At 41.8% G+C, this 27,836-nt stretch overlaps 2 long non-coding RNA genes across 11 annotated transcripts in view; one reads left to right on the top strand and one right to left on the bottom strand.

The window, feature by feature from the left end:
- The window catches only part of LOC144930657 (uncharacterized), a 99,250-nt gene that overhangs the window by 64,097 nt on the left and 7,317 nt on the right, over positions 1–27,836 (bottom strand). For 8 of the 10 annotated variants that reach the window (XR_013635946.1, XR_013635947.1, XR_013635948.1 and 5 more), the window contains exon 2: positions 14,114–14,206. This is a non-coding gene — a long non-coding RNA (uncharacterized LOC144930657). Of the gene's footprint in view, positions 1–14,113; positions 14,207–18,796; positions 19,019–21,228; positions 21,247–27,836 lie in introns of those variants that run through there. The other 2 variants (XR_013635951.1, XR_013635950.1) reach the window with 2 other exon arrangements.
- LOC140912856 (uncharacterized) lies at positions 19,301–26,980 on the top strand. Its single transcript, XR_012159404.2, has 4 exons — positions 19,301–19,409; positions 19,836–19,864; positions 23,798–24,266; positions 24,696–26,980. It is a non-coding gene; the product is annotated as an uncharacterized LOC140912856 (long non-coding RNA).

Here is a 27,836-nt window from a genome sequence, read left to right as displayed (position 1 = left end):
CTCTGAATACTGTTATATGTCCTCTGGACTGTGAAATATTCTGTGTATGCAAATGAAATCTCAAATAACACCAGCCCTCAGCTTTCGTACAATAGTCTGTTGGCCCGATTCTGCTTCCATTAAATTCAACAGGAGCAGAATCAAGACCTATGTCCATTATTTTTCCTTAGCTGGTCACTTATTTGCTCCTGTGTTTGGGAAAACAGAAATAAAATGAAAAAATCATGAAATCGTACAAGTCTTCACAAAAAACACCATAAATACAACAATGTTTTTATTAAGGTAGGAAAAAAGGCTGATGGCCAATATGCAACTTCAAGTAAACATTTTGACACCATTGACAAATTGGCAAATTTCTGATTCAGGCTTCTTTATATACTTTCCTTGAACAAGTCAAATCAGTTCAGAATCTTTCTCCATGCTAGAAAATGTTAGCCCGAAGTTTATCTAAATCAGTACATTAGATGTTCGATTGTGATCTCAGGTACTCAGAGATCACCTTACAGCTCAAAACAAAGAAACCAAACAACCTCATTTGTATATTGTGGGTACCAAGCACCACAGTCAATTTCACAAGATAAGCTGCTATATTTCCTGATGATCCTTATCTGGAGCTAGAATCAAAGGAATCGGGCCTAAAATCTTCAGTTATTCTCTTCCGCTTTCATCCAAATATATTACCCGAGACCTCAAACCTGCAAACATTTACTTATAGGAGTAGTCCTATGGGCTTCAATAAGCTACTTGCCAAAGTAAAGTTACTCACAGCCCTCAAACTACATCCTTGTACTTTTGGCATAGTTATGCCCAACAGTTGATTCCTCAGAATAAATAAACTTAAGTATGAAGTATTTATCGTACTGAAAAATAAATGTAAAATTTTGGTAGGGAAAATTCTCATTTAAAAAGAAAAAAATATATTAATCAGAAATATGTAAGATTAGAATTACAGGGAAGTGAAAACCTGCCACAGATACTACCCAGAAAGAAACTCCAGCTGAAAATGATCAGTGAAAAATAGATTAGCTAGAATGGTCAACAAATAGAGGCAAGTTGGCTAAATCGTTAATTAGTAGATTGTACAAGGAAAAAAAAACCCGTCAGCATTCACTATCATCAGCAAAATTGTTTTGTAATGGGTTTCTCATGTTGGAATGAAAAGAAAGAAAATTATGTCTGTTATTGTGTAAGAAAGAAAAAAAGAGGATAAAAAAACTTCATTTAACAATCTTCATATTAACAGTGATAAAAGGGCAGTACATCTGATGCTTTGACAAAAATTTCTCTGATCCAAGCTTGTTTATCACTCAACTTCCACTATCACCTCAAAGAAATTATTTTTCCTTCTTAATTTTGGTTACATTCATATGAAAAACTCATCCTAAATCCATCTTGTTGGTTCTAAATGTGCTGCAGACTTTTGTTTGCAAATAAGAATGACTGAGCCAAACCCTGGTTTCCTTACAAATGTGAGTTGTCCCTCTGAGGCCAATGGGCCTCATTTTACTTCTATTAAAATAAATGGGACTGTACTCACATGAGCAAGGCAAGATGGCCATTATTTTTATTTTTTGTTTCAGACATCACTTGCAGATGGATGCATTATGTACTTTATGGCCGATAACTGTAATCTGCTGAATTGCTGTAGCAAAGACGATATAGCAAGGTTTTTTATTGTTTCTTACTTCCGTTATAAGGTGGGGTTGGTTTGGTTTTTTTTAAGTATTAGAAAGAAATTCAACTCAAGGTTAATTCTTAGGGCCAATTTCTGCTCTGAGAATTCTTACAGATAATCTCATTTACTTGAAACATGTACAGCAAATAATGCCATTTGGCAAATGAGAAGTATTTGGCCTTTACATACATAGGTTTTCTATTTGTATCATTCCTAACAGACTTACCATTTACCACATTGTCTTTCACAGCAGATTCTCTTTCCCATATAGTGGATCTTTGAATAAATATATACAAAGTCAAATTTCCATTAAGGCTGACTTTTGCTACACAAATGCTTGTTTTAAGGAACTGCTTTATAACATCCTCAGGGATTCCATTACAATTTTCTTTGAATTTAAAAAACTTATAAAACTATTGTAGATATTCCCTCCAATAAAGGTACCGACGCTGCATTCCTCACATATCCAGAACTTCCATTGACTTCAGAATCAGCCCACTAGAGTAAATGTTTAGCATTTCATTTATGTTTTATTCTCTTCCCTTGTTTTGATTGTTCTATTTGTTTCCTTTTGGGTGTCTTCCTTTTTGTTTCCATTGGATAGTGAAGTCTTCTTATGGCCTTGATCCTGAAAACACTTAGGTACGTCAGTGACTTTATGGACTTGTGTAGTCCTATGGAGCTCAGTGGGAGTTTGTACATGTTCATGTGTCTAAGTGTTTGCAAGATCGGGGGTGGGGTGGGGGCGGAGGTGGTTGGTTGGATGGTGAAAACTACCTGTTGTGTAGAACCATGTCTGCTCTATTTTTACACTGATCCAGTGGCTTCCATGCCCTGAGCAACTGTGGCTGGAATGTAGCCTATGGACTAGCGTCTCAACCACATAAGAGGCTAGACTCCATCCCTGTGCCCTAGCCTCTGCACAGAGGTGGATATCACCTCCCCAGATCACTTGCAGTTATCCCATATACAGTCCAGTTACTTTATGCCAGTGGAGTAGATTTCACAGGACACTTTCACCCTAAGCCAAAAATCCATATAAACCAGACATGCAATTCTTATATTGGGATGTATTAACACACTTTTCACCTTTCATTCTATAAACAGAGTTCTTTTAATTTTTCCACTGAATATATATTTTTGCATCTTATACCATTCAGATCTGCAAAAAACAATAGAAACAAAAATTCCTAAAAGGAAAGGAATTGACTAAGGTTTCCTCCTTTATGGGTTGTCCCATAACTCCTGTTCATTCTTATGGAGTTATGGTCTGGAACCAGAATGTAATACACTGTACCATGGTAAGAATGATTTGATTCCACTTATTTTTATTTTTAAGGCAAAAGTTATATTCAATTATTTAGTGCAAAGTTATGGTGCTTTAAATAAGAATAAAAACAATAGGCAACAATTTCAAATGTGGTTGCTTGAAGTTAGGCTCCTAAATTTCATTGGCCTGGAAATTTTGACCAATAAATAAACAAATAAATAATAATAATATAAATGCGGTCTTGGTTATTTGATGTAATGTCTACAAAATATTTGGATTTAAATAGTTAGGTTTGAAACTTAGAAATATTTTTAGATCCATAATTCAAATTAAACTATTGAGCTTCATCAGGACAGCTCAGGTAAAGCAGGCAAGCAGGATTTGTTCCTAAGTGGCTTTATATACTATCTCAGATAATATGTCTCCTTTGGCACGTTAGACACTTTGCAGAGAAGTGTTCGTGACTTCATGTTACCTGTCCCTGTGACATGACAGTACGTTTCCAAGAAAAACAAATCATGATGTCAGGTGATCGACAAAATCTTTCTAACCTTCAAGGACAAACCATTCCAACTGAGACAGGAGAAAAAGCAGCAAGAACTACTCTACTGTATGTTTTCCCTGCGGAGGCACGCATGACGCCCATCACTCGGCTAAAAATTACACTTTTGCATAGCAAGGAGATTGTCGCCCTATAACGTTCCTTCTCACACACAGCTGTGTATGTATGTTTGTGTGCACAGCTAATATACATGTGTGCGCACACACTGTGAGATATATACACAAAACGTGTAAAATACTTTGCTTTTGGATAGATACAAAGGGAGGGCCTGAACCAAAGCCGATTCAATTCAGACTTCCATTGGCTTCAGTGGACTTTGGATCGGGCTTTGAATAAATTAGGTGAGCAGGGTTTGGCGCATAGCAATATTAAATTCCAAAGTTTTTTGTTGGAACGTCAGTGAATTTTTGTGACAGGCCTTTTTTGGCCTGACTATTTCAGTTTGTATTATTACTCCTTGCAATTTTGCTCAACAGCTTTACATTCTCCTAAACTATTGAAACTACTGTATGCTGATAAATGGATTTATTATATGCTATTTGTTAACTTCTGCTGCTAGTGAAAATATTTTTACATACACACGTACCTGCATACATGTGCACACACACTCATGTACAGTGTACTCGACTTTATCAGTGCATGTTTATTCAGGAAATCTCCTTAACTAGAATGAGTCAAGAGACTGATTTAGTTTAATGACCGTAAATGGGAATGTCCATTGTTTACCTGGGACAGCATTAGCAAAAATTCCACTTACTGGGAGACATATTATTCAGGTGCCAATGTGTTAAGTGGTGTTTAACCAGGTGTTATAGAGCTATGAAATTCTAAGTTGTGATCTTTTCACTCAGAAGCATCCATATTAAGAGGAAAAGAAAAAATAAAGATGAAATGCAGTGAATATAATTTTTACGTTGTACAATTTTTTTTTCAGGCCTAGTCAGATTTTGTTTTTTAAAAAGGTATCTTCTCTTAACTGGGATACCCACTTAAATTGTGACAGCAAGTGAAATGTCCAAATTAAGAGTATTCTACTCTGTGTGTGTGTGTATATAAGGATCAAATAAGTGACAGCAAAAAAAAAACACATAGCAAAATGGGTTAAAATAATTGAATTTAAGAGCAAAAAATGATTGCTATAGAGCCAATCCTCTTCTGATACAAGTCTAAGAGACCTTTACTAATGGCTTCAGTGGAATCAGAACTGGGTCACAGAATCATAGAATCATAGAATATCAGGGTTGGAAGGGACCCCAGAAGGTCATCTAGTCCAACCCCCTGCTCGAAGCAGGACCAATTCCCAGTTAAATCATCCCAGCCAGGGCTTCGTCAAGCCTGACCTTAAAAACCTCTAAGGAAGGAGATTCTACCACCTCCCTAGGTAACGCCATGTCCATAAGCCATGAACAACATGTGAAGTTAAATGACTACATTATGCACAGAGATATATTATAACAGGTTACCAAACCTTTTGTGTTTATGTCTGTTATGAGTATCACTGATTAGATCCCTATTTGCAAGGGATTATTACTCGGCCATATTTAGTATACCGAGTGCTGAAAAGTAGCATCTCTGCTCTCATCTGGACAGCTGCTTTTTATTTTTAAAAATAAATTAAATTGGGAAAAATCTAGTTTGCCCAGGAACGATCAGAGCAACAAACAAAGAAAAGAATCTGCAGCCTGTGGGACATGAGTTTGGTGGGTCTCAACCCAGTTCCCAGTGGACAGGTGTCCACATAAAAATCTTCATCACAGCTGCACTAAATGGCTTCTTTTAGGCAGTCTCAGCAGCAAGGCCCTAGGAAACTGAACTCCCCGCTCACCCACAAAGGTCGTTCCTCTAACTTAGAGTTGAGGAACATAGCCAAGGGACCACATGGAGCAGAGGAAAGGTGAAGCCCGAGTCTCTCCTGCTGCTGGGCTTTTTGAGGTCGTGAACGTTGAGCTCCGCCAACGTCCTGTCTTTCACCAGCACTAAATTTGACAGAAACAGCTACAAATAATAACAAAGAAAAATGCCTACATTAGGTGATGTATTTAAAAGTCTTCCTCCACTCTTGGAATATGATCATTTGCGTTAAACTGAAATTTAGCAAGAACTTAATTTTCCACATGGTTGAGAGATTTTGATGCAGGTTGAGGGGAGAAAGGGAAAAAATAAATGTAAATTTAAAAAAAAAGGATCTAATCCTGCAAACGCTTACTTCGAAGAGCAGTGCTTGCTACTGGGAGAAATCCTATCCTGGACAAGCTAAGTCCTATTATAAGACAGCTCAGAATAATAAGCACTCCATTTGGTAATGTGAGCACTTGCTGGACCAGGCTGAAGTTACTTTTTTTAGAGAAATAGCTGCAGTGTTTGCAAATAGGGGGATAAAGGTCTGTGTCAGGGGCTAGTTGCATATATGTACAGCTGCCATTTTGAGACTATATTCTCCTGGCTATCTGGTTAAAAACAGGGTTAAAACAAAACAAACCAAAACCAAAAATCCTGACTATCAGTTGCATGAAACACAGCCAATCACTGGTTAATATACAATTTTTTAAAAGGCTTAATTCTATAAACTAAGATATAATAGATTAAAACATGCTGTTACTGACTGAAGGGTAAATAATACTGGATGTGCCTTAAAAAGTCAGCAGATGTTTATTTATGAAATTGCCTATAATTTCATTTGCATACAATGAAATCTGGTGAGTAAGTAGTACATATTTTAAAAATTCTTAGAACTCTTGACTCTCGGGGAGGTGATTACATTTTTTCTTTATTATTCATATTTTCTATGCGTGTGTGTTATAGGTGCATGGGTCTGTGTGCACACACACACAATCCTGTAATATTTATATGTATACATACATAAGCACACACACATACCAACAAATAAAAGGAATCTGATCTGCATGAAATATGTCAAAATTATTATATCAACTTAAATTCATATTTTTAAACATCACAACCTTTGTGTCTAATAGTATCTTAGATGATCAAAACTGAAAGCATTAAATAAATCTAATGTGATATCTCACCACATATGTTATTTATTTTTCCTGTCTCATTTCACTCAGCTTGGCCAGTGAAAATCAGCCAGTCATTTTCACTGTCTAGCCATTTTCACCTCCTCACCATCGTCTACAAGTACAAATCTGTTGCATTTGGCTTTCTAACATCACACATAAACATTTTAATATGAAAAGGAAATGGTTTTAGTTTGTTTTTTTTTTAAATCAGGAGAACATGCCTTTTCCTGTCAGAGCATGTAGCCCTTCTCCAGACACTCTTTTTGTTTTTAAACTAAACAAAATGTTGGATTTAAAAGAGTATTACATGGTTGCTTTAAAAGACTGTTGTCGGTCACAGTACTATGTGCCTGATTCTGCACACTCTCTGAGCTTAGAACTACCAGCTGGGGTCAACTTCACAACTTGGCCCCTCCCATCAGACTTAAGTATTTCAACCGAGTAGTAAAGCCTGGTATTAGGAGCCCGGGGCATAACAGATGACCTGACAGAACACAAACTATATCAGCTCCGGGCACAAATGAGTGACTTACACTTTGAATTATCTTACTTCATTCAGTTAAAATCTGATCCTTTCCCACAATTTTATCATAATATTATATCTATTTTATACACACATATAAATACTGATGTAATAATGGGATGCATAATAATGCATTCTCTATATGTGCATTGGATTCTTCATTCATGCCTTTGCATTCCTAAACCTATCGCAAAATAAGGACTGCATAGGGTGACCACCTTTGTCAGGTGGGAATAAGAGAAAACCACATGAAACATAAAGGACATTCTAAGGGACGTTTTAGGGAAACACCATTGCCCTTAGCATATCATGTATTTTTCTCTCCAGTGTGCATTTCTACTGCCCTCAGGTATACAATGCAATCATCATAAGCATTAATTTAATGTTTAAAATGACACATTATGAGTTTTAAAACATTTCAATACATCTTAAAATAAGGGATGGGTGGTCACCCCCAGGGACAAATCAATTAAATAAGGGACAGTTCCTTAAAATAAAGGTTGGGTGGTCACCCTAGACCACATGGTCCTGGGTATACATCACCATTTTCAAAGCCATCAGCAACGTATTGCCACTAGCTGATTCATTCTAACCTGTCATATTACCTGCAGAGTGCTAGGCACACGCAACACACACAGTTGCATATGCCAATCTAAATAACCTGGGACAAAGACAATGATTTCGATGGGCACTAGTACAAAACCCTCTGGTACATAGAGTGCTCCTTCATGTTTATATCAACAGACCCTGCTACCTCCCTTCTGGTCTCTGATGGACTGCATGTGGCAGAAGAGAGTGGCCACTCCATCTAGCAAGCACTTGGGCAGATTCTTCTGCTGTTGCTGGGCAGACTCATGCTGATTCCTGTGCTTCGTGCCCTGCATGCCAGCTCTTCCCATTCTGCATTTGACATGAGTGCTCATCTTATGCATTGCAGGGAACAAAAGTGGAGAAGCTGGGTGATAGAGGAATCTGCTGAGGGCCCCCTCCAGTAATAGCATTCTGGAAATTGGGGAAGACGCCAAGGGAGAGGGAAAGAGATGGGGTGGAAGGAGAGAGAGTTAGGGAGGAGGGACAGGAAATGGAAAGGGGGGAGAAATGGAAGGAGAAAAAGAGGGAAAGAAATGGAAAATAAGCATGATGAGACATCTCTTATGCCATTGAGTTGCATTTATTATGCCACCTACGTCATACTATATTTTGCTGGCAGGCATATTGCAGCTGGATACGTCTACATGGAGGAAGGTTGTTGCTTTGATGGGGGCGGGTTTGGGAGTTAATGTTGGACAGATTTTTAAAATAAATCTACATGTAAAAGTGTTGGATCTTTAATTTTTTTTGGATTGCAGGGGACGGGAGAGTTACAAAATGTTTTACAAAAATAACGGTGCCCCCCCAAAGCTGCGTGGCCCTACCCCATGTTTTGCGGCATCTCTCCTGTTTCTTTAACTCACATGTTCCCCTCCAACTCTCACCACAAACATACCTTGTGGCTTGTTATTACTCTGTTATCTATCAAACTGAGGCCTCAATCCTGCAATCAGATCTGCAGAGGTGAATGCTTGCATGTGGAACAAGAGTCCACCCATGAAGATCCAAACTTAGGATTGGGGCCTTAGATGGCATGTCCCTCGGGGCAGGGACCTCATTAGATTTTTTTTCTGTAAAGCTCCATGTGCTGGGATAAATTAAAACAACACCGTAATTAAGGATATTTAAAGAGGGAACCAGAAAAGGATGGGTGACTGGCATCATTTTGTCAGAAGGGCTGACAAAAGGAGATGGGCTGCTCCTCCAGACATCAAGAATGTCAGCAACTCACCAGATGGGCATTCCAGACAGAGAAAGGCAAGGGCATAAAGACATTTCATGGTTGGCTTTTGTATCTTTCATTGGGTGCATGCAACTCTGGTTACGTAAGTTAAAATAACATTGCTGCCTTTACATTCTGTATATTGAGGTTAAATAACTGGTAGAATTGGCTGCTGGCTACTTCTTCCCACCCTTCCTCATTGTTAAGTGGCCTTGTCCTCTCTGGAGAAATGCTGACCTTTTTTCCAGAGTGGATGCTGTGTGTCATTCATTCCCTGTATGATCACACCCACACCCATTGCCTTCCATTCTTGTGCCTCCAGCATTAGGGACAACACCCATATATGTTTCCAGGGGTGTGGGCCTTGCTCCCTCTATCACAAAACATTAGTATTTCCTAGAGTAAAGAAATCAGATCAGCAGAGTGTATTGCTAAAGGGAAAAGTATAAATATTTTGGGTCAGATCCTGAAGCCCTTCCTCCCCCAGGTAGGTTTAATTGGAACGACTCGAGTGCATATGGATTCTTCAGTAAGGAAAAATAGCAGCATTGGGTCCTTGTAAGAGGGGCATGGAATTTGCATCTAGCAAATATGTTTCCCATTTCCTCTTTCAATTTTAAAAATGTGTCCATTAAAAAACAACATCCTCAGAAGATATTTTCTCTGATTTCTACTTTCAATAAAGGTTTATACCCAAGCAGAAAACATTCAGAATTTCCCAGTAGTGACCTTGTGTCATTTTTCTGCCTACTTTAGCCTAACTAATTTAAAATATCATTATTCTAGTCTGTTTACTTACAGCTCACTTAAAGCAGGAGACAAAGGAACAATTCTTCCCCTCGCCACACCCGTCTTTACTGGCTGCTTGACCAAGAGATTGGTGCAACTCTTGAGTGCTTTGTCCTCTGAAAAGAGACCTGCCCAACATTAGCCACCTACTCCCAGTTATCAAGGAAAACTTTCAGTAACCATTTCAGTGTCTTCCTCTAGCTAACAAATGGGCTGGACTGGGAGGACCAAAAAAGTATGTTTGTCTCCCTTCTCCACTGCCCGCCTGCCAATCCTCCTGTTCTCCTGCTTGGGAATGGAGTGGGCTGCTTGCACATTGGAGATCATAATGCAACCATCTAGTGGTGATATAGCATACACAGGAAATCACACCTTGCCTCTAGCTGACCGCTTGACAAGGCCACTTGGTCTCCTGGGGTTGTTATCGAGTGATTTAATGCAAGGAGACAAGACAGCTCTCCCCAAATGATCCCAGCACGTAGCACTGCTACTGTACATGTGAAGATATGCACAACCATCACCACACCTGAAAATTCTGCCTGTGGTTAACTGGCCTGGGGATTGGAACCCTGATGGTTGGAGGCAACTCTGGCAGGGTGGGGCACTATCCAGTTACAATTTCAGGCTGGTTCTAGGATAAGGAAGATCATATTAAAAATAAAACTCATGTCATGCTAGTGCTGTGATTCATTTCTATATGTGCAAAAAGAATAATTAATAAAGCAGCTTCTATTGTCCTTCACAACCCATCAGAACAGTACCAATGAATTTGCTGTAAAATATATGACTGCAATTTCTGTGTTTTGATTTTTAAGTGGAAAAGCTTGATTTACACAGACAAGTTTTGTAGCTATCTACTATAAACTAGTCAGCTTTGACTACCTAGAATTAAAATAAGTTACTGAAATATACTCAACCTATTTTTTGTTTAGCCATCAATGCACCTGGGTGTATTTTTCTACAGGATACCATGTCACTTATACAGAAAACTGTCTACATTTAAATACTGTGCAACTTCCCTTCTCAGCTCCAAACAAAGTCCACACAACTCGCAGCGAGTCAGAATATATTTCCTTTCTGGGGTTTGTTTTTATTCACAAAAAGAAATCAAAGTGAAACAACACAAAATCCAGCCCAAGTCTTTTCCTCAGGCTTGGCTATTCCCAGGGTTCCTCTCTCAAGACTGCTCAGCCCATGCATTATGTCCTCTTCCATCTCCCTTATACTGGGGATTAATGAGCTATCTGCAAGAATATACTGTTTGCTAAAATTTCCCACCATTGCTACCACTGGTTCAGTTTAATCAAGGATCGTAATGGTATGACCCCTAGTATAGACAATGTATTGGTGACACCCTGTATTTTAAACACTGCATCATACAGCCCTGTCCGTCCACCCCCTGCCCCCAGTATTTCCACTGGTGAAACTGAACTGGTGGTAGCCACACTGGGAGAATTTTTGGGGAAAAAAAAAAAGCCAAAAAAAAAAGCCTAGTATTGACACCCTAAGTGAGTCAGCAGAACCCACTTAACATTCCCCAGCAGGGTCATTACCTACTAACAAGGTGAGGTTTTCATTTCTGTTGGAAAGGATAAAGACAAATATTTTCATTTGGGGAAAAAACAACAACCAGGAGTATGTCTAGAAGTTTTAAAGCCAAAAAGATTACTTTGTATACAAGTCCCGAAGAGTAAATATATATATTTTAAAATAAATATCTTGATTAAATAAGAGATTAGTAGCTTTTCAATAGCAATTTAAAGTTATCAAAAATTGCAAAAACAACAAAAAAGATTGTCCCCAATTGTACTATTACTACTACTAATAGTAAATTTAATTTCTGAGCATCCCATTTTGGAAGGCCTTTATTTACAAATCTGCATGCAGCATACCAGTTACCCAACTCTTGATTAGCATTGTATCCAAATGATTGTCAGTAGAATAATCTATTTAAAAGAGAATGAATTGGGACTGACCTATAGGTAATCTGTAAATGATTCAAATACTAATAAAAGTTCGGTGATGGGGGGGGGGCAAAAAGGGAGTCAGCCACTATTCAATGCAGTTTATTACTCACGTAGCAGTTATTTAGCAGGTGGGGCTTGACGTATTTCCTGGTGTGTAAGTGGTAATGATACAGGAGGCTTAGAGGCCTTGTGCAGAAATTGCATTCATAGGCCCTTAGCCTCTATATAATTGTATTAAGCATGCTGACAGACACAACTTAACATGCCCTCACCCCATGATCCTTGCAATGTACTCCTTGGTCTTTTTACCAATCTTAAGTGTAGTGACAGTTTAATATTGGTTATGTCCTCTTTCAGGGGAGATGATATGCTGGCTTGGCAGGAGTATGTACTCAATGATCTAATAAGCCTTTTCTATCTCTAACTACTATGATCTGCTTGTCATTCCTATATTTAGATATGCAGAAATGTTTATTGCAAAAACAGAAATTAAGGGATATCAGGAAAGCAATGCTAGGCCTTATGTGGCCGAAAGACATGTTTGTCCCCGATCATTTAGAAAAGATAACCCCGAAGTTGTGATGAGACCGGTCCATAGCAGCACCTTTAGAAATGATGACATTTTGTTGTGTTACAACAAATTGTATATTATATGGGTGATAACAATAGCCTTATGTGACATAAGAGGCCAAAATGGAATATCAGAAATGGCCTTCTAACAAAAAGCCTTCCTGCATCGTCTTTACTGGGATTTAGAATTCAAAATATAGTCAATTAAAAGACACTTTCCTACAATTATTCATTTGAGAGTCTTTTACTTGTAACTCAAATATATTTTCTCCCTTTTTCTGAAACTGATATGTTAAAACAAAACAGGAGGCTTTTACTGTAAATGAAGGAAAATAAGGGTTTCCCCCCCCCATGAATAAATCTGACCAGTATGTTTCTACATCATGACTACAAATCTATACGTAAATGACGTGCCAACTCTCTCAGCATTAATCAAAAACCTACAAGCTTAAAACTAAAACACCTGCAGACTTTGGAACAAGCATTAACATATGGGTTGAAAAAGAATTTCACTAATGAATAAAGAAGCTAAGATAGTTGTTTAATATTGTATGAAATTTTATGAAAAGATCCCTATCCCGATACTAGATGAGTTTTTTCTTACTCAAAATGGTAGACTTTCTACAAATCAATTTGATGGTAGTTTAGGAAAACATTATAACAGAAATTTTAGCCTTTTTAAATTATTGTCTTAAATTCTTTCCATGAACCTAAACTTTCCTCCTCTATTATGAACATGCCCATTGCCCTGTGCCAGCTCATTGTAAATTACCTTTGCACTCACATTAAGGCCCCATTTCAGGGCTGGTGACAGTATAAATGAGAATGAGACTATTATATTTTGGAACTATACTCCTGTAAAGCAATAATGTAAGCAGGCCTGCTATGAGGTCAAGACTTGCTCGATTTATTGTGTGAAGTCCCACTTGCAGAAGACAAGCTAGAGTTTAGACCATGGTCATAGTGGACGTAACAGGTTTAAAAGTTACCCTTAAAATTAAGTAAAAATTATATATTACGTATATGTTCCAATTTGTTTTTTATATAAAGGAAATACAGAAAATTATTCAAAAGGGGGATTTACCAGTTAATGGAAAAGTTGATTTAATTTTGATTTTTAAAAAGGGAAAATTGACATGAAGTTGAAATCCAGCTCTATTTTTATCTGCTTCTTCTTCCCTTTTGTACTGTTTTTATTCAGGACTGCCTAGCCAGGCCTCTAGCACTCCATCTTGTCATAGCCATTGAGAGGAGGTCATTAGAAACACACACAATTCGCTGTAACACAACCGAGCAGGGCTGCACGCAAGAATCGGTTCTGGGTTTAGATCAGCCCGACGAGGAGGAGAGCTCAGGGAGGAATAATGGGGATTCGAGCTCCTTTTAAAGCTTTGAACAGCTCTAACTTCGCGGGGCACTGAGAGGCGTTTGGACGTGGTATGGGCTGTTAATAAAGACGCTGAGGGCACGTTCAAGCAAAGGCCCTGGACTAGTTTTCACTCGGAGGAGGGGGCGGAACACGGGCAGGGAATTCTCTTTTCTTCTATAGGAGAAGCACTCCGGACTGAATTAAGAGGCAAGCTCCCTAAAAGTCACTGGGAGTAACTTACTTTGGAAGCTTGGCCCCATAACTCCCCCCACACACACACACACTCTTGGTTTTTAATAACGGCCCTGCTGATTAACAGCAAACTGGCTGCAAGCCGAGCTATCCTACATCTCCTGCCACCTGTTACTGCCACAGAAAACCGCGAGCACTAATACTGGATGTAGGAGATGAGGCTGGTGTAACGCCCTGGACTCCCATGTGGTGACACCAGGGATGCATCTGTCCAATGGATCTAGAATAATGGGATTGTGTAGTTTACGTGACCTTTAGTGACAACTGGGATCGTGCCGGTAGCTTCTGCTGTGTGTTTCTCACCTGGTCTTACAGGCTCTGGAGTCTTCCTCTTGTTCCATCGACTAGAATCCGGAACCTCCGAGTAGCCTTTAGCAGATGGTCGTCTAGGCCAGCCTGAAAGAGAGACACAGACACCCGTTACACGTATGTGCTGCACATCGCCCAGAGGTGCTAAAGAAGAGAGCTGCAAGAACAGAGGATTTTTTAAAAAACTTGTGTCTATGCAGTAAGAAGCAGCGGGGTAGTTCTCATCTCCCTGCACTGGGTTCAACAGGACACTGAGGCCCGAAACTTACCCAAAGACCATGTCACCCAGGAGGGAAGGTTGCTGGATCGACAGCACGTTAAGTGAATGCAGAGCACGTTAGCTAAACATTTGGGGGAAAGGCGAGGGAGAGGCGCAGACATCCCCTCCCACCCCCTGGAGCTTTGAACTTCACTTTCTGAGAGGAATTGTGCGCATCCTCCTGACTCACCTTCGCTTTTGCGGAGACACCCAGGCTGTGTTAGCGAGAGTTGGGCTCTGATCAGTCAGACATTTAAAAGTAGCTATGAAATGTAGGAGGGAAACATTTTTGCTGCCTAGGGGCAGATCTGAATCTGCCCAGACTCGCCTGTAACACTCATATTCATTCAAAAAATCAAATCAAACAAACCCTTCAGTGCAAAACAGTTAGCAGTAAAGGTGAGGAAAGCCCCCCGCCCCTTGACCCACTCCCTTGCTAAAGCAACTGCACCTCGTAACTTCAGGGAGTTTAAAACCAGCATTAGCCTGAGCTGGCGGGCGGGGTTGGCTGTTGCTTTTCATAAAGAAATGAAATAGACAAGACTGTTTGGTGTCAGAGTGAGGCCCTTAGTGGAGTCAAGGGAATGTTGTGAATTGGGTATCCGTCTGGAAGAGGCGGAGGGAACCATCAATAACTATAACCCTTTTAAAGAAGCTGCAAATTAATCCGCTAGGAGAATCTAATCGATCCAAAAGGTGCCTCTTTCCGCGGCTGTTTTTCTGGTTGATCAGGTTTAGGAATGGGGTATTTGCCATGTTTCTTAAGGTGCAGCCCCCAAGCCCTTGCGTGGAGGCTGCTGCTGCTGTTTAAATGATCAGGGCTGATGCAAGTTTCCAACTTTCCACCAATTAAAGGAAGTCTTCCAAAAGATAAAATGAAGAGAAACAAATGCCTCGCTTTTCTTTTTCACTGCCCCCTATGTTGGAGAGCAAAGCTTGGGAGTAGCCCCCTGATGTAGCTGAAAGGAGAAGTCCCCGTTCACACTCCTGCAGCAGCAGTCCCCAGAATGGTAGCAACAGTTGGCTGGCAATGTAAAGAGATGTGAATCTAAACCACGGTGGCTCGGATTTACATTCGCTTCTGATCTGCCCAAAAATCACCTTTGGTTTAAATTCCCTTGGGCCAGGCTAAGTAGGAAATGGTGAAGATGTTTCCATAGCCTGATCTTTGCTGATCCGTCTCATCACTCCTTTTTTTTTTTTTTTTTAAGTTCCCTCTAAAACCTTGTCTCCCTTTAAAAGATGCTCACATGCATAAAGCCCTGGACAGAGGTTTGCTGGCGATTGGAAAGGACAAACACTATTTTTCCAAAGGGGAGAGAGCAAACAGTTGGGAATATGCAAGTCTGTTTGAGAGATATTGTGACCCTTCCACCTTTGTTCTCACCAAGCCAGTTACGTGTCCTGGCTAAGGTAGGCGTGCGGGGAAACAGCAAGGTGCTTTTGCTTTCGCCTTGTTTCCCTGCTTATCCCTTAGCCAGCCTTTCACTCTCTTATAAAGTACAACCAGGGCTTCAAAATATCTTTTATCTCTGGAGAAATATTAACTCTTTGCCTCGGTTGTGCTCCTCGCCCTATGGGTCTTCAATGCAGACTTTTTTCAAATACAAAGCCAGCCCTTTCCGAGCCGGATCCCCCTCTGTGAAGAGTAGAGGGGTGCAGGGAGGGGAACCCTGGTGGTTTTTAACAGTTCCGATCTTAGATAATAATCCCTTTTAAAAAAATTTGCAGACGTTTGAACCACAGGCCCCTGTCTTGCGTCAGCCGGGCACTCCACTGCCAACTTGCTGCTCAGCTCCTATCTATTTCCCCGGGCTGATCTTCACGGGTATACTTTTTTAAATCGCTTTTCTTTTGGGGGTCAGCAATTAGGGAGGGGGGGGGTTGATTTGTGGCCCACGAAATCCGCCCCTGGTAATTACTGCAAAGAGAAGGAATGCAGCCTTCCTAACTCCTGTATAGATGCTCTCACTGCTGTGTGCTTGGAACAAGGCAGTTTCAGAGCCAGAGAGCTGATGCTGCTTTGCTCGCCTGCAATCACCTCGCCCAAAAGCATCGCCTCGGCTGGGTTTCCCCCCGGATTCCGCCTTTTTTACCCCTTTCGGGGCCACTTTGTGTTGGGGAAAGGATGATTTGGGGAATCAACGGGCTGCAAGTTGCCTAAAATCAGGGTGGAAGTGTGCAGGGAGGCGCTTTTGGCAAGCGCTTCCATGGTGCATCTCCTGGTAACTGGGGTCTCCCCCAAACCGCGGCTGATTCGTGCGCCTCCCTCTCCTCCTCCCTCCCTTTTTTATGGGGTGATCCCAGAAAATCCCACCCTCCCCACCTCGAAATAAACCCAATCTCCCGGCTAAAGAGACAGTTTAATGAACCGCTTCAGGTTTTTTTTAATTAAATCATTTCGATCCACTGAAAATCCCCTTTTTAAAAAATCCTTGGGGGTGGGGGGAGGAGGGGCTGAGAACTTCTGGGAAGTTTTATTTTTTTTATTTTTTTTACGAAAAAATAATTAAATACAATCCACAATAAAAGGACCCGAATAAACGTGTGATCCGCCCCGTTAGGCAAAAGTCGATTACAAAGTTAGGCTGGAAGACGAGGGTGAATAACTGAACGTCTCGGTGACCAAGCAGGGTGGGGAAGGGGAGAGGGTGTTTATTTCTTTCCACATATACACACAGGACAGAAGGATTGGAGCCGGATTGAGGAGGGAGGGGGAAGGTAAAGAAGCCAAGAGAGTCTAGATAAGTCCAATGCTCGGCGATCGCAGCTGCTGCTCCTTCGGCGAATGCGCCCTCCGCGAATGCTTTTTGGGGTAAGGGCTTCCCGGCTAGGTAGTTATATACAGCAAGCCCAGACCGCAAAAAGATTCGCGAAGGACAAAGTCTCCTGCGGCTTCCTACATCCATCCATCCGGCTGCCACCAAAATATCCACACGACCCAAAGGCGATCGGCTGATTATTTCCCAGACACACCAGGATCCCTCCCCACCCCCTCCATCCCGACCAAGTCCCTCTCCAAACCCAAGGCGATGTACCCAACTCAGGAGAGGAAGCGGTGGGGGAGGAGGGGGGGGTTCCCCTAGCCCATCCCCATCACAGTGGGCCCCCTCTTGTCCTCCTCTTTCCCCCTCCCCGCCAAGGAGCTGAGAGCCCAGGCTTGCAGGATCTGGGGGCTTTGTGAGCAAGGTAGAGTTCGGAATGTCCCCCCATCTCTCTGCTCCCGAGCAGAGGGTCTAGCGCTGTGCACAGGCGCTGCGTAAAGAGAAAACTCTCCCCCTGAGCACTAAATAAATAGAGACCAGGCAGACAGCTCATTGGTGCGGACTAAAATCGTCACCCACCAATCAGGAGACGCCTCACATTTCCTTTTTTTCGAAAGGGGGAGAGGTGGGGGGGGGGAGAAACATTTCCATTTCTAATTATTCAACAAATCCTAGACAAGAGCACGTTCAGTAGTGTTGCCATGCAATCCCAGAACAAAAGAGACACAATTAAATTATAATAAATCAAATCAAGAGAGGACCTGGATTATGCATATACCCAAACAGCAATTAATTCCAGGTATATTTAAGACAATGAGATGCCCAAAGTCTAATAACAATGAAGGAAGCTAAAGTAATCTAAAACTAGCCAGGGCATTTGTCAGCAAATTATGCTGATGCTGCCACCCATCAATGGCCAATGTATGCCACCAATATCAATTCATCAGTCGACTGAGCACCCAAGATATGAGGGGTGGGGGGAGAGGGAGGGAAGAGAGACGAAACTGCCTACTTTCCACTTATTACCAACTATTAATACCATCGTGACTTCTAAGCTTCAACTCAGCCCAAGCAACCCCCTTTTCAGTTAATAAAAGTTCCATGAATGTGTCATAGAACTACTCCAGAGATCTTCTGAACAAAGCCTGCTGGAAATTAGGAGCCTCCCTAGTGCCGATCAGCAGCAGTATAAAGGCAAATTAGTGTCCACTTTCCCCCCAGGCATCAACCGGGTTCCTACTCAAGTTGAAGATATCGTACAGAAGATCGACTAGGACTCGCAGAACTAACAATAACTCAAGAACTTGAAAGTTAATCTCTTGTCTGCTCGCACACTGAAAATACTGTCCCTGATCAATATACACTCTCCAAAATGAGGTGCAGAGAGGCAAAGTTCCTGCCTTATCAGCTTATAATGGCACACTAAACTCACACCGGGAATATCACCACAACCACAACACACACTTCTAGATCCAAACCACCTACGCGCCCCTGCATCTTCCCTCAAAAGTATTGCTAGCCTCACTGCGGACTGCTCTGAACAACACCAGCTTGCTTTAGAAACTCCAAGCGAAACAACCGAACGTCCGGGCTGACTGCAGAGTTGGGGATTCTGATCACAATATTAAAAAGTTTTAAACCCCCATCACTTACCTTTGTGGGTGCATCAGTGCCCGGTCCTATGAGCATGTTGGAGGGTGCAGCCATCACCAAATATTTTTAGGAAGCCCAAAGCAAAGCATTCCTTCCTCCAGGTATGTATATAAGTTACTGTACTGTGTGGGAGGGTCACGATCTTGCTAAGTGCAGAAGATTCCTCAAGATTAACCCCTCCACTCCTTTCCCCTTCTGCAACTTGGTGTGTGTGTGTGTGTGTGTATGTGTGTGTGTGTATACACACACACACATATATATAAATACACACACGTACATATATAAATAAACACACACACACACACATATATATATATATATACACACACATACATACAGGCACACACGCACGGATGGGAGAGCAAAGAGAAAGCGAGATCCGAGGAGTCCAGCTGCCCCCCTGACGCCGTTTTGATTGGATGGTCTTTTCATGTAGAGGGGACGTCTCAAGTCGAAGTCACGATTTCTGCTCAGTTTGGAACCATCTGTGACTGGAGCCATGACGCAGCCAGCGCACATTACTCACTTTTACAGTCACGACTTGGAAATCCGTGCAGTTTCCAACCAAAATTACACCGCCACCATTGAATTATTTAATAGGATCCAGTTAAGGGTAATCTTATGCATTGTGCCAAGAGATGCAATGATCTAGGAGGGGAGGGTCGGGGAAGGGAGGGAGCGGGAGAAAGGAGGGCAGCATTTCTGGTTGCTAATGACTGTTTTATAGAGCTATATTAAGAGTTACAGTAATTGGCTACACGTGTTGTAAGTGGATTTTTTTTTAAATGATCAGTTTGTAAATACGACCACGCAGGCTCGGGAAAGGGACGATTTCTACATTAAGGACATTAGTGGGTGGCATTCTACTGTGCTAGGAATACATCGGCTTGTGTTTTATTAATTGCAAGAAACGATGCCTTGTTATATATATAAAGTTACTGCCTGCAATGTTAGCCAAGATGTGCTTTTGCCAAACAAACAAATAAATATGTCCTATGCTATACTGATGTTCATGTCTGCATCATGTCATTGTCTGCAGGATCCGCAACTGTCGCTGGGCTTGGAGTGGTAGGTGCACCATTTTATAAGCTTGCTTTTTGTCTCGCTGAGCTAGCTAGATGTACTTACTGAAATCTGCTTTGTTATTGTCGGGCTTTAATATTTCTACTCCTTGCAGGTATAGAAATAAGTCTGCGGCTAAAAGACCCCCCACCCCCACCCCCATCAGGTCGGGAATTAATTTCCTCTTCCTTCTCATGTTAAGGAGAATGGGTTGATGCATGTGAATGTTGTACAGTGTCAATGTGTGATTTAACGCAACCTGCTGACATGTTTTTGCTAACTGAAATGCCTATAAACCTGCATGCTCCTAGCTTAGCAAGAATATCCCTGGTTCCAAAAGGCGATGATTGGTGTTTGTAGCATTGAAGTAACCCTGCATCTATTTCGTACACACAACAATCGCCCCACTACTTCGCCTCTAATTCAGTCATTCCACCAATTCCTCTGGTGAGGTTATGACTAAGGACGCGAAGGAAAGGCAATAACAACACACACACACACGGCCTGTAGAAGGTGTGAGCACTTAGAGGGGGGAAAATGAGGTGGGAGGAGAAGGGGTGAGTCCAAATAAAGCAACCTATAGCCTCTTATTTTGCTAAGCACCATCATCAGGTACAGACTGTTTCAAACACACAGGCGGGAAGGGCAGGCGATTCCGAGCAGAGTCAGCAGCAGAGTTTACGCACGGATGGGGAAACCTGAATGGGAGGGAAGCGCCCAGCCACTCTTAGCTTAGAATAAGCAGGGATCTCAGCATCCTCCGGGGTCCTTCAGAGAGTGCGGCAGAGATTACAACATCCTTTGAAAGCCATTACACCTACAGACAGCGGCTAGATCGAACGAATAAAGAAAGTGAACTCCTCCAGCGCAAGCTAAGCAGCCGGTGCAGCGATTTCAGCACCTCAGCTAGTGGACAGCTCCCAGACAGCCTGCGCTTCGGTAGTTTCCCCTGGTCGAGCTGCAAGGGATAAGGGGACTGTAGTGTCAGCATATGACAGGCTCTCTGTAAGCAATCTATAGAGAGTTCCCCTCTCAGTCTGCGGAGCGAGTTTTGCCATTACAGTGTGTCTAGCCACCCATTGGAAAAATAAAAAGAGAGAGTGGATAGGTACAGAGAGAATGAAGGACTCAATAGCGCCGACAGAGAGAGAGAGAGAGAGTTGCAGCTCGCTATTGATTCAGAGATTTACCGACAGGGTGATTCCCCTTTCTGTAAGAATTCCCTGTCTCTGGGTTCCGTGCATGCACCAAATTCATTATGCAAACGAGTATCTCCCCCTCGGTTTAACAGAAACAATAAAATAATAAAACCAAGCATGCATAAAATAAAGTCACTCTCTGCAGCATGCACAGGAAATATCACTACTTACCCAAACAGGAACTCCTTGCTTGGGGGAGGGGGGCGGGAGAGGGACGGGACGAGAATGGGGGGTGAGGAGAGAGAAAGAGAGAGAGAGGAAAAATCCAACAATTAATTTCCAGACAGGAGTTGGAAAAAAAATACTGCGGTGATGTCCAGGTTTTCTTCCATCAGCGCTCTCTTTTTATACAAGTGCAACCCTCTGTCTATTTCTGGAACGCGATCAAAACCCTGATGCTATTTTTAGCAGGTACTGGGGAAAAAAATCCACACACAAAGCCATTTCGCTGGAACGTTACATCCAAAACATTAAATGTGCAATACGTTCCCACCAACCCCCCCCCCTCCAAAATCACCCCCGCTTCTTTCTGCACCATCATCCACGGTTGCTTTAGGTGCATCATGGCAGAGAATTAAAAACAAAACAAAACCAAAACCAAAAAAAAACGACCGCCTTCCATGCTGTCCTATTACACAAAACCCCAATCCACAGTTGTATTGAGCCTGTCTCTCTCTGTGTCTCTCTGCCTGTTGCCTTGTAAGCATTATTGTGTCTGTCTACTTGCAGGGTCTTTATGAAGTGGGCTTTAAAACCAACCAACCACCAAAACACAACCACCACCATGCACCACTTTAACATTATGCACCAACGTGGGGTTCTGGCAGGGAAGCTTGTTTTGCCGAGAGAGACAGAGCGATGGTTGCATACACTGGATGCACAAAGAAAGGGTTTTCTTTAATTCTCTCCACCCCACTCAATGCTTTTTTTAAAAAAAACACACAAATTCCTTTGTTTAGAGAATAAAGAAGCTTTCTGTCTATATATAGCTATACATGAAATCTGGTTTGTGTGTGCGCGTTCTAGTCATTCACTACGAGGGGGGGATTGGGAAAAAATAGAATCATTAGGGCTTGCAGGCTACAAGGAGCCAGCCTGAGACTCCTTTGCAAGGCTGCGTCAGTTATCAGCTATTGACGTCACGTTCAGATTCTCCTCTTCAGAGGCTCTAGTTCATCATAAAAGATGTCTGTGCTCGGAGCTTTGTGCTTGCAGAAAAGCACTTCAATTCGAGGGAAAGAGTTAATTAGCAAGCCCCATATTTTGTGTTATGCAGCTTTCCACACAGTTGCACAAAAATCCTATGGGGTGTGCGTGTATTTATGAGAGAGAGAGGGGGAAAAATATGCCCTGAGGGTATGGATATATTTTAAACACACACACACACGCAGAAAAACACAGAGAGCGAGAGAAATCTGCATAGACAGACCATGCAGGGGCATCTCCCCATCCCATGTTTGGCAACTGTAGCAAACAGAAACAGGAATAAAATCTGAGATTTTGTATTTCTCAGGCAAACAGCACAGGGGTTGCTGAATATATTTTAACACCCCCTCTCCTGCACACACTCGCACCCTCCCGCAGCTTTCTGGACAAAAACCATCAACATTCAGCAACATCTAGTCCCCCCCACCACCTTACGCTCGTGTTTGGCTATTGTAGCAAAAGACAGATATTGATAAAACTAGGATTAATTCTGTATATTTGTCAGGCAAACAACCCCGTCTCCAAGAGTGACGCAAATAACAGATTCTATGGCTCTGGCTTTCTATATTCTGCACCCACGCACTCTGCTTGGTCTCCCACGGAATCAGCTACAGAGAGCAATGATCCAGATTATACAGAGAGAGGGGGTGGGGGAGAGAATAACAAATGAAATTGCAATTAAAAATCATAATGCTGCTATACGCAAATGGCTAAATCTGATGTTATACAGTGGTACACACACCCCCACCGCCCCCAAATTAACAATAATAATAATTTAAAAAAACCATACACCATGCACGAAGCAGCGACCAAACAAAAGGAATTGTCTTGTTGACAAATGCAGAGTTTATTTGGCAAAGAAAGGTCCTTCACACTCGCCATCCTGCCCATCTCCAAACCAGAAAATATGCCCCCCCCAAACTATATTACAAGCATTAGGAGGGAAAAAGAATTAATATATTTGGCTTCCCGGTAGATGGGGGGTAGGGAGCCAACCCAAAGTCATTGTATGTTTTCGAGTAAGGTAATCAGGACCTTTCAAGGTGAGTTCGCTTGCTCTTGAGTTGTGAGACAAAAGGACACAGCTACTTCTTAAAATATCCACAAAAGGCGAGCGCAATAGGTCGATGCTATTTTTAAACAGATCTCTTGTTGTTGGAAGATGGCACAAGGCATGTAGCTAAAAATTAAAATCGTGACTGGTAGACTCGAAAAAAAAAACCACACACACACCCTAGGAAAAGAAAAGGTTTATTGATGGGGTGAAAATAGTCTCTCTCAAGAGTGCATATTTTACCTCCTCCCCTCCCAATCCCCACCAACCAACCCACTTCACACCTTGACTGAATGAAAAACAAAATGCAAGGAGAATCAAGAAGGTAGTAAGTTATTTACTGTCTAATCTGTATAGCACATTCTTTATTTATTAACTCAGTTAATTATTATCAACTTCTTTCGCAATGAATTTCCTAATGTCAATACACTGCGATCAATGAAGTAACGCTGCTTCTCTCTCTCTCTCTCTCTTTTGTAGCCAGACAATAACATGGCCAACTACTGCTAGTGATACAGCAACATTGGGAAAAATCACAGCTATTACAGATCACATCATAGGCGTCGCCAGGCGCAGGGAGAGATTTGGCTTTTTAAAAGAGCCGACGAGCCCTCTTTGTTATTAGGCAGCTGCCAGAAAGCACGATCAGAGGCGTTGCCATCAGCACGTCCCCGCACGCCCCAACCCAGGACTTGCCTCTCTCGGCTATAGAGAGCTGCTACATTACAACCCTCGCACAGAACTCCAGCCCTGGCCATTATTTTTAGCAAGTGCGCATGGAGGCATGACCTTTGCTGCAGGACTGAGTCTTGCAGGCAGGAGGACACTGGTACTTGGACTGAAGACAGCTCGTGTCACATGAGGGCCTCAGATGGGGACACCCATGCAGCTGTAAAACATGCCATCTTCAAGGAGTTTCAAGGAAGAGCAGCTTGGATGAACAGACATGGTAGGCTAAGCATGTGTTTCAGGAAGCACAGGCATCCACCGGAGCCTTGCCTGGCTCCCGGATGCCAGAGGGGAGTTTGCCAGTGTCTAACATGAATGGGGTGGTGATTACATGCGCCCCAGTCTCCCTCCCGACTTTGTATGCTTAAAGTTCCTCCTCCTAGTCCTGTGAGGATGGAGGAGAATGCAATGGAAGGGCTCATTGTCTTGAGCTTGTTTCCGGTGGTATGAGAAGACACAGGCGCAGCTGTGAAGCTAGGATTAACCTGGTGATAAAGTATGAATAGTGAACCATTCCCTTGCTGGATCGCAAACCCTCCATAACAGTAGAGGGGCCTCCTTCAGTCTCTACCTCTTCCCCTTCTTCTGACTGATTTTTTTTAAAACTAACCCATTGCATTCCAAGAACTAACTTGTTGCTCTTCCACAGGATATGAAACATCTTCTGAATAAACCAGGAGGGCGCTCGCCTTTTCCAACAAGAACCAAACCTCTCCCACAAGAACAATCCCTGTTAGCAGGAGTGAGTAATTTCCACCTCAGCAGGACAGCTGTTTCTCTACCTTCTCTAGCTGCTGCTAGAACCCAACTCAAGGCTGGGCTAAAATGAAATACAATGCCCAGGGAATCACTCGTTTTAAATAAATCAAACAACAACAACGGAACCAATCCAAAGGAAAGGCAAGAATCTTTAGCAGGTGATGCTGTACCTTGCAAACAACAGTTCCCACTTCTTCTGATAAATGTTAAATGGAGAATTTATCTTCCATCTTCATATTTTATAGTCATCAGCAATCTCTTGGTTCCCAGAGAATTAGGCCTCCCTAACAACTGAGGCATAATTAAATCAATGGATTCTGTATTCTTCTCTCGAACTGGAAGGGAAACTTCACTGTTACCAGAAGGAACAGTGCGTATAGATACATTGCACTCTGCATAGAACAGGTGCTGAACTATGGCATGGTGTTCTTTGATGAGTACTACCTGCGATGCAGACCATTCTGACTCTTGAAACCTTCCAGGGCTCTCTGCGCTCCAAAGACAGTGGCATCGGTACAACAAACATCAGTTATCAACACATACAGTTTACAGTTCAAAAGACACCTTTGGCCTGCTAAACACAAACTAATTCAGTTACCCTGAGCAGGGGGCAGACTAGCACGTGCAGCCTGCCCTTGAGACATTCATGAGTAGGGGCATTCTTTTTGAAAGGGATGGAAAAATCCCATCTTTCCTTTTGATCCTTCAACCTCAAGGCCACATCATGAAATAAGGATCCTTCTGGTTGGGTGGTAGTCTTCAGCTGAGCCGGTCTTATCAAGACCAGAATCAGTGAGAGGAACTACTGCAGAATGATGGGGAAAGTGCCCTCATGTTCTCCTTTCATCTCACTCCTTGCTAGTTTGAGTGCTACTTTCTCAATGCCCCCAGCCCTGCCAGGGATCACATCCCAGTCATGAATATAATTTACAGAATTCTCCTAAACCATGGTGACACCCACCAGTATTTTGATTTCATTCTCCAGTTGACAAACAGCGGATTGACTCTTGCTACTTTACAAACATAAAGGGAGTACAGAGTGACCAGAAGTAAAGAGGGTAGCACCATGATGATAAGGTCTAGGACTTTCTTTGTTTACCTGGTATCAGATTATCCAGAGCACACCATGCAGTGGTCCCCATTAAGAACGGAGCTGTTTCTATGTAATTAATCACTGATACACATTTCTTTAAAAATAAAGAACAATAAAACAAAACACTAGTTATCTCTGATGAGACAATATAGGAATCAGAAAATCCAGAGGATAGAGCAATAGAATTCAAATGGATTTGGATAAATTAGAGGTACACATGACGTAGTGGGCTAGGAGCTGTTCAGTGTGGCAAAGTTTAAGTTAATGAAAGGCCCTCATGGAGAAATGATGTTAACTGGTGGTTAGAGCAGGGGACTGGGAGTCTTGATTCCTGGGTTCTAGTCCCAGATTTGCTGCAGGACCAAGGCTGGTCTGAAATTTTTCATCTAAATTATAATGTTTTTCCACGAACATTTTCAATGTTCCCCCAGCTCTGTGTGTCACCCTGAGCAAGGCACTTTTCCTCTCCATTCCTCTGTTTATCCAACTATAAAATGGGTCTGACACTTACCTACCTTACCAGGCTGTTCAGTAGGCATTTTAAAACATTGAGACTGTGTATTAAAGGCATTATATAAAGGACAAAGCAATATTATAAATAATCAGAAAGACCATAATTTAAGAAGCATAAAAATTACATTCCCTCCAACAATGAGGTGTGTATGTTACATTAAAATTCATGTGCCAGAAGGACAAACGCTGCTAGTGATTAATAGATGTGGCTTCCATTTATAGACTTTTCAGAGAATCTGAACATACAGGCCATCAAACCAACAAAATGGGCCACTTGGTGTATTACTGTCATCTCATATGCATTACATTAATAGCTGTATGTTACATGCTATCTATAACCAACTTGAACCCCAGCAGATTGAAACACCTGGTATAGTTGCAGTTTTCTTTACTTGGATTTTTTATGTGTATTTGTTCTGTTTATATTAAAAAGTAATTTACAAGGAGGTAACACTGGAACAGGATCTTGCTCACTGGATACAAAGTCAGGCCCTAGAAAAAGTAGCTGGGGGTACTAGGATTAAAAGATGAAAACCATCAGCATAATTAGATCAAGAAAAAAGAAAGCACAAAGGTTTAAATATGTCAGCATGGTATATTTATATATATATATATATATATAAAATCACATGACTCCTTGATGTGAAATTCACACTGATGGGGAAAAAAATTAGATTAGGTGCAGTACTATATTTCAGACACCTGGGATACCGTTGCTGGTGAATCCATTGTTGAATTGGATTGGGCTTTCTGTTAAAATTTGACCTTCACTAAATAATGACCTGGAACTTTTCACGAACAAGACCCATTACCTTTAGCATAGTGTGTACTCATGCTTGGTAACCATCTTGCAGGATGGATGGATCAATGAGAAGAAAAACATGCAACAATAATTTGGGGAACTTTGGGAAGCTTCTTGTGGTAGAAAAAAGGAGAAGAGGCGGTTATGAAGAGATGCTAAAAAGCTGCATGAAGCTTTAACTACTTCAAAACCAAGCATCCCAGGCAGTGCTAGAGGTCAGGGTAGGGAGATGAGTGACATTTAAGCAACACAAGGCAGAATTTCTTTACTGAGATGGTAGTTAGAACATGGAGCCAAATAACTCAATCAGCAGCAGAAATCAAATCATCTTGAGGAGGAAGATGGTTGGATACCCTGTGAAAAGGAGTAAGATGTAGAGTGCATTTAGCAATAAGTTAGACATGATGAGGTGAAGGGTGTGTTGAGGTAACTAGGGTTACAATGACGAGATTTGTTCAATCACTCTTCTCCTCTTGGCCTTCGATGTTCACTGTTCCTGTCTAATTGTTGTATCCTAATTTCCAATGCAATTTAATTTGGCAATCAAAAATTACAACACATTGGAACAGCAGAGTTGCTACTGAACCAGAGAAGTTGGTGTTGCATTTGAATCTGGGTTACTT

Source organism: Lepidochelys kempii, chromosome 6, assembly GCF_965140285.1.
Source record: "Lepidochelys kempii isolate rLepKem1 chromosome 6, rLepKem1.hap1, whole genome shotgun sequence".
Lineage (NCBI taxonomy): Eukaryota > Metazoa > Chordata > Testudines > Cheloniidae > Lepidochelys > Lepidochelys kempii.
Note: the sequence above shows the minus strand (reverse complement) of the source record. Positions and strands in the feature narration are given on the sequence as shown.